This window comes from Musca domestica, unplaced genomic scaffold, assembly GCF_030504385.1.
Source record: "Musca domestica strain aabys unplaced genomic scaffold, Musca_domestica.polishedcontigs.V.1.1 143, whole genome shotgun sequence".
In the NCBI taxonomy this organism is placed as follows: Eukaryota; Metazoa; Arthropoda; class Insecta; order Diptera; family Muscidae; genus Musca; species Musca domestica.
The window spans coordinates 812851-819719 of record NW_026712197.1 but is presented as its reverse complement, the minus strand read 5'-3'; the positions used below and the strand labels follow the sequence as shown (position 1 = coordinate 819719).

Here is a 6869-nt window from a genome sequence, read left to right as displayed (position 1 = left end):
AAATCCTCGTTTATCATTGACAAAAAAAAATCTTAACCAGTAAAGAAAGTCCTAAAGTCGGGCGGGCCGATTTTATGGTACCCTACACCACTTTGCTAATTTAGTTGAGATCCACATAACAAGTAAAAGTTTTTATGGGAGAATTCAATCATACACGCTATGATTATAATTATAATTTAAAGTTCAAAGGACAAAATATGCCGAAGCATTTGTATCTTTTAAATTCGGACTTGTATTGCCCCTTTGGTGCACAACTAATTTGAAATCGGATAAAAATATATATGGGAGCTATATCCAAATCTGAACCGATCTCGATAAAATTTGGCAAAGATATTTCTGAGCTGTATTTGATATATTTCCCTGAATATCGTTGTTACGGAGTGCATATTACGGCTGTGGGTAACAAATACAACAAATCGGATGAACAATATATATGGGAGCTATAGCTATATCTGAACCGATCTTCACCAAATTTTGCATACTACCTTCCAGACTCAATTCGGTCGTATGTGCCAAATTCCATCCCATTTGGGCGAATATTAGACGTTTGGTGCACAATAAAAAGTAAATCGGACGAAGTTATGTATGGGAGCTATATCCAAATCTGAACCGATCTCGATAAAATTTAGCAAAGGTATTTCTGAGCTGCATTTGATATATTTCCCCAAATATTGTTGTTACAGAGTGCATATTACGGCTGCGGAGGACAAAAATAACAAATCGGATGAACAATATATATAGGAGCTATAGCGATCTTCACCAAATTTTGCATACTACCTTCTAGACTCAATTCGGTCGTATGTGCCAAATTCCATCCCATTTGGGCAAATATTAGACGTTTGGTGCATAATAAAAAGTAAATCGGATGAAGTTATATATGGGAGCTATATCCAAATCTGAACCGATCTCGATAAAATTTGGCAAAGGTATTTCTGAGCTGCATTTGATATATTTCCCCAAATATTGTTGTTACAGAGTGCATATTACGGCTGCGGAGGACAAAAATAACAAATCGGATGAACAATATATATAGGAGCTATAGCTATATCTGAACCGATTTCCATCAAATTTGGCATGCTTATTTTTAGGCCTAATTTGGTTGCATGTGCAAAATTCCATACTATTCGGGCTGATATTACACGTTTGGTGCACAATAATAGGCAAATCGGACGAAGATATATATGGGAGCTATATCCAAATCTGAACCGATCTCGATAAAATTTAGCAAAGGTCTTTCTGAGCTGCATTTGATATATTTCCCCAAATATTGTTGTTACAGAGTGCATATTACGGCTGCGGAGGACAAAAATAACAAATCGGATGAACAATATATATAGGAGCTATAGCTATATCTGAACCGATTTCCATCAAATTTGGCATGCTTATTTTTAGGCCTAATTTGGTTGCATGTGCAAAATTCCATACTATTCGGGCTGAAATTACACGTTTGGTGCACAATAAAAGGCAAATCGGACGAAGATATATATGGGAGCTATATCTAAATTTTTACCGATTATCTCCAATTTCAATAGGGTTCGTCCTTGGGCCAAACAAATGTTGTTTGCAAAATTTCATCTCAATCGGATAATAAATGCGACCTGCATTTTGTTCACAAAAATACATGGACAGACGGACGGATGGACAGACGGACTGACATGCATAAATCAACACAAGACATAATACCCTGACCACCTTGTGGTGTAGGGTATAAAAAGCCCACTTTGGTCTAAATGTATTTGCCTGGAAGTTCTTATGAAAGTTTTCTCAAAAAATCTAATTTTTTTGGTTTTAAGTCTTTGTCAAAAATTTCTAAAAATATACACATGTTTTTAGCTGAAAGCTCCCGGCAATAATTTCTTTTTTTTTTTGGCAAAAAAAAATCTGTAAAAAACCCACAAAGTATGCAGTAGTTTTTCTCAGATTCAGCATTTACTGGTCCTAGAAAAAACCCACGCCATTCGCTGGAAAATATTTAAAAAAATAACATATCACAATATTATACTACCTCTTATTGTTTTTATTTTGTCTCCCTTGCTTCTTTGTCTCGTCTTCACACAGATCAGTGTAGGGTAATTCATAGCAAAACTATTTTTTTTTTGATATTTTCCATTACGTCTCAGCCCACCTGGAGAGAGCGTGGTATGACGGTATTTAAATTTAAAGCGGATCTTAAATCAATAACCCTGTTTATAAATATCAATAAATATAAATTTATATTTCCTTTTTATTTTGTTATTTCGCTTTGTAATTAAACAAATCTTTATAAGCTTTATATTAATTACTTTTCTTTCCTCTTTTTTTATTTATAGATTATCATTTCCAGTTGTGTTAATAAAACGGCATTATATGGTAAGTCTGGCTAATAATTTCATCAGAGCCAACCATAATTTTCCTGCTACCAGATAATAATTTTGTAGACGAAAAAACTATAATTTTGCCATTAAAGAAAAATTCAGCTGCACTTTTTTTAATGAACCACAAAGCAACACCAACAGTAAAGAAAAAAATCAATTTTTAAAACCTATAATTTTGTTTCACCTTTTGTGTTTTTTGTTACTTTTTTAGACTTGAGTGAGGCATCTCAACCTGAAATTATGGACAACAAAATTATTTTTTTCTTATTTGTTTCAAATTCATTAAAATCTCAACTGAGTACGCCTCCAAAAAAACACACACACATTATGGTTTTTAATATGACTTTTAAGGAAAACCTTTCTTTCATAAACCGCCTGGTGTCGAAAACCCAATGGCCAAAAATGCCACAAAAATTATTCGAACCACCTAGCCCCTTTCAAAAAATAGAAAAAATCGTCTAAGTAAACATTTGATAAGTTTTTCGTTCAATTTTCTTTGGGCAACAAGACATGGAGAGAGAAAGGAAATATTCCTATTTTTATTGGCATTTTGTGTTAAGTACTCAAAAATCAATTAAAACCGAATTTATGACTTTGAACTTGACAGGCTGGCTGTGTGACGTTTTATGATTCTTTTATTAGACTTGAGAAACGATATGCTTCTCTGTTTTCTTCTTTCAAAAAGTATTTCATTTAAAGACAAAGAAAAAGGAGTGGCCAATATTTGAATCTTGGCTTATCACTTTCAATACCCGCTCGGTAATAGTTTTCTATGTTTTTATGAGCTCATGTTGTCATGCCACCAGCCAGCCAGCTAGCCTTACCTTTCTAAACTCGCCGAAATCTTACTTTCATTTGAGAATGATGCTTTATTACTTATGCTCACCCAAGCCTTACAAATTAACCCAAATTTAGAAGATCTTTCTTTTTTATGGGGAAATTTCCTTTTTTTGCCAATTTAAGAAAAAAAATTACCGCTTGGTTAATTACATTGTGCAAACAAGAATTTATAATAATTGCGGGGAATATCCTGCAGATTATGAAAGTAAAGTTAAAAAATAAGACACGTGTATCGGCCTTTTAAAAGTTTACCTAGGAAAATAGCCAAAATAGAGGAGGGGCAAGCTCATCTCTCTTCCACAATTTTGGAAATTTTCGGATTAAGATTTCTCGAAATCTCTGCATTTTATGTATACGGTGTCTTCTGCAATAGTGCAGATAAAAATATGAATAATATTATCGTAGAACATTTTAACCTTCAATCGAGTCAGCAAAAGGGTCTCTTTGGTCCGTTTTTTAAATATTGTTAACAAACATGCCAACATAGCCTACAAAATTATTTGCCATAAAATTCTACTACGGGTCCTAGAAGACGCCAAGAGTCTTAATTTTACCCATACGCCAGGAAATCATATATATTAAAAGCACATTTTAGGGTTAAAACCCTACTTTGTGTGAATTTGTGCACAAATCTCCAGCAAAGCATCATTTTGGAGAAGTGAATCCAAAGACAAAAATACTCCTCATCAAATTTTAACATAAGTTGCCAAAGGAAGGAAATCTCTATTTTACTCTATATAAAAAAAATATTATCATCACAAATTCAAAAAAAAATTAATAAATAAAATAATAATAATAATCTTCCCTGCTTTTTTGATCAATTTTCCTCGGGCTTTTTTCGAATTGTAGTCTGAAAGTTTCATAAAATTTCATTTTAGGTAGAACGCTTCCAAAGAAGAAATATTCTACACAAAATTTCATTATTAATCTCAGAATAAACCATACCGGATGAGAGGAAAAAACTGCAACCAACTTCAGACTGCTGTCATTTCTAAGCCACTCGTCCTGCAGCTGTTAAAATTATTCCAGTGACAGCTCATTACATTGTTTACAAACGTACAAAAGCATTTTGGTGAGAATTTTCCAGAAAAAAAGTTATTCGTGATGGAATTTAAGCGTGGTGGTGTGATTTCTTTAGACTTGGCTGGAAAACCACAAGTGGCTATCGTTAGCAGTCCAGCATTTAAATGTGAATAAATCTTTTGTGTCTCGTACCATTGACACTAGCGGAGCGTAGCCCAACATCAAGGAAGTGGACGGAAGAAAACAGCAACATCAGCAGAAATGGTTCGAAAAGTAAAGAAGCAACTTGATCGAAACTCGCGTCGCAGTGGCCGAAAAATGGCTCGTGAGCTGAACATATCGCAATATTAGATTCGGCAAATATTGAAAAATGAGATCGCGGTAAAGCCATTGAAATTCCAAAAAGTGCAAGAACTCACACCGCAACAGAAAAAAATAGCAGCAAAAGAGCTAAAGAATTGGTTCGCTTGGCCGAAAGTGGTGAACTACTCAATTTGGTTTTCGCCGATGAGAAACCCTTCGTTGTACAGCAGTTTGTAAACAAACAAAATGATCGTGTTTACTTGCCAAAGAGGTCAGCTGAAAATGTGCACTTTCGGTTGGCCACCAGAGCTCAAGCGCCGGCCATGGTAATGGTCTGGGCCTCCACAACAGCCGATGGTCGCTCTCCGCTCGTATTAATCGACCGTGGCCTCGGAATAAATGCCGAATATTATCGCGAAAATATTCTGGAGGGTGTATTTAAGCCTTGGATACGCAAACATTTTGGCCGCAGACCTTGGACATTCCAACAGGACACAGCAACATCGCACTCAGCACGCGTCACCAAAGAATGGTTACAAAATGAGGTTCCTCGCTCCATTTTCAGCGCACAATGGCCACCAAAATCTCCGGATACCAATCCGTTGGACTATTGTGTCTGAAGTATTTTGGAAAGCAAGGTTGGCACTAATAAATACCAAAGTGTCGATCACCTCAAGCAAGCGCTTTGCCGGGAATGGGTCAAAATACCGCAGAGCAACATTCGGGCCATAATTCGTACCTTTGGCACCAATTCGAACAAATCTTATTCTAAAATTTAATGCTATTTCCGAAATTTTTTGCTTTCATCCAATAAAATGTTAAAATTGCAGTTTTTATTTGGTCTCACCCTGTATAGGTTATTCTGAAATTTGTAGTGAAATTTTGTGTAGAATATTTATTTTTTCGTTACTTCCAGGCATCCGATCGAAAAAAGTTTGGGGGAAAAATTATCAAAAAAAGGAATATTTTTTTTTTTGGTAATAATTTTAAAATATTTTGATATAGAGTGGAAATACAGAATTATTTTCTTCGGAGATCTATGATAAAATTTGATGAGGAATATTTTTTGTTTTTGGTCTTTGATGTCCTCTTTCTAAAATGGAGCTTTGATGGAGATTTTAACAGGTACCCCCAAAAAGTACGACTTCAACCCAAAAATGTGATTTGAATGTATATAAATTCCTGGCGTTTTGGTAAGAGTTAGGTCCTTGACCTCCTTTGGGAGCTATAGCAGAATTGTATCACAAATTATTTTGTGGAACATTTGGACATGCTGAAAATGTTAACCATATGTTGAAAAGGACCAATAAAACCCCTTTATTGGCTCATTTGGGGGTTAATGTTCTCTACCAAAATATCCCTTCGTTTGGGACCCAATGGTATTTCGTTGTTGCAAAAAGGTCAGTCTTAATCCCTTTATTTTTGTTTTTATAAAATTCTTCGTATTTTGCAATATTGCCGAAGACACTATGCATGGATTCCGAGGAATCTTAATTCGAAAATTTCCAAAATGGTGGAAGGGCCGGGGTGGCTTAGCCCCAAACATTCAAAACGCCGAAACACGAGTTTTCTTTTTATTGACTCTACATTCATAATTTGCTTGATTTTCCCCTTAATTATTGAAAAAATGTTAATAAATTTTTGTGGCACCGTGTAGTCTGTATTTATTTTTTTTTTAAATAATAATTCTCAAATTAACATTTTTTTCCAGAGAAAAATGTTCAGGCCTTTAGGACAATTTCTAAACACTTGATTATTACAATAAAAAAGAAAACAACTCCAAGCTATGGGTTTCTGTTCTCCGCTTGTTAATCATGGATAAGCAATATGACGAACATTTGACGGTTCGTTATGTTGTTTTTTTTTTTTTCAAATCGACTTTTCTTTTTTAACTTGGGTTGGCCATATCATTTTTGCTGTTGTTGTTGTAGTTTTTGGCAATTGTGTTAAACCTGGTGTTGTGCCAGGACCATTGCTTGGGCTTCTGCAGATGATGTTGGTGCACTGACTGGCACAGTAATTGTTTATTGAAATGTTTGATTACTTGACTTCTTTAACTTGTTTTGCCAATTGGTGAAATAATCAACCAAGAAAAATGACAGAAAGGCGAGGGGCGGGGAGAGAAGTGAGAGGCAATACAAAACGAAGTTAGGGAAGGCAAGGCTTGATCTGGCTCTGGCTACCACATGACCATAAAACCCCAGCCAAGACAAATGGCAAACGGTGGACGACGGATGTTTTTTCTGAAATGAAAGACACCAACCAAACAGTTAGACAAACAAACGGCAAACGCCTAGTTGGCCAAAACAATCAAAGGCCACAACGGAACGAAAGAAAGAAGTGAATGCT

General features: G+C 35.3%; 1 protein-coding gene across 1 annotated transcript in view; it reads left to right on the top strand.

Moving 5' to 3' along the window:
- The first annotated feature begins 2298 nt into the window (after positions 1-2298).
- LOC101898609 (stAR-related lipid transfer protein 13) overlaps positions 2299-6869 on the top strand; it is a 277625-nt gene continuing 273054 nt past the window's right edge. The window contains exon 1 of the mRNA XM_059119355.1: positions 2299-2349. The gene's annotated coding sequence lies outside the window, so the exon portion shown is untranslated. The remainder of the gene's footprint in view (positions 2350-6869) is intronic.